A 969-nucleotide genomic window follows, 5' to 3' on the forward strand; every position below is an offset into this window, starting at 1 on the left:
TGGAAATTTTTCCCCTTTTTCCGTTAAAAGGTAGTTAACAGGATTCTCTTTCAGAGAACCTCGTCCGGAGATGCTTCTTTTTGGGCCCAAAATACTTGATCTGTGCTTCAGTACCTTTTGTCTGAAATCTTCATTTTTCAGCTTCCAGAAATTTTCTTTTTCCCCAAATTGAGCGTCCTTTGTTTCGGGTCCCCAAAGATTAACAAAAAAAAAACACAAGCCCCAAGTGCTTGCATAGAAACATGTGAAACCGAATCACCCTCGCGTCATCAAAAGTTTTTAGAAACCAGGAATATCGAGGCAAAGAAGCAGGTGCCGCCACGCGCTGCCACCGACTGAGGGGGGCCCGGAAGCCCCCACGGCGCAAGAGCTCCCCGGGCCCCAAATGCCAGGGGAGATGCGCCAATAAGATCAGACTTCCAAATTGGAAGCCATTCAGTCTGATGTTCGTTCTCTGCTGCGCATGAAAAAGGTTGCAATTGCTATCAGGGAAACTCCCCCATCACTTTTTCCACAACGGGAGGTTCTCCGGGGCACGCGATACGAAAGAGGGACCCCGGGCCCAAAAAAAAGTTACCCGAGTTTCCCACTAAATAGACTTAATGAGGGACTTAGCCCGACTTCTGCCGATCGGAATATACGAACAGCTTGGCAGAAATACAATCGGGCCCGTGAATTGACCCATTACAAATACCATTACGGAAACGTAATGGAAACAAAGTAACTTTCTTCGGGGGATCTGGAATACGGCTTGCCACGCTCCTGTCCTTCTTGGTCTGCCTAGCGCGCAAATGCCCTTTGATACTTCTTCTGCGGACACTCAAAGGGCCGAACACTTCTATGCCCTGGGCCCTTCCCTTGCCCCGCTAACCACAACGATCATGACCCCCCGGGGCCCCAAAAACCCCGGGAAAAGAGTCCCATGGGCAGCCAACGAAAAAAAACTCCAAGCCAAGTAGCGCCTAGGAC

Source organism: Penaeus monodon, chromosome 22, assembly GCF_015228065.2.
Source record: "Penaeus monodon isolate SGIC_2016 chromosome 22, NSTDA_Pmon_1, whole genome shotgun sequence".
Lineage (NCBI taxonomy): Eukaryota > Metazoa > Arthropoda > Malacostraca > Decapoda > Penaeidae > Penaeus > Penaeus monodon.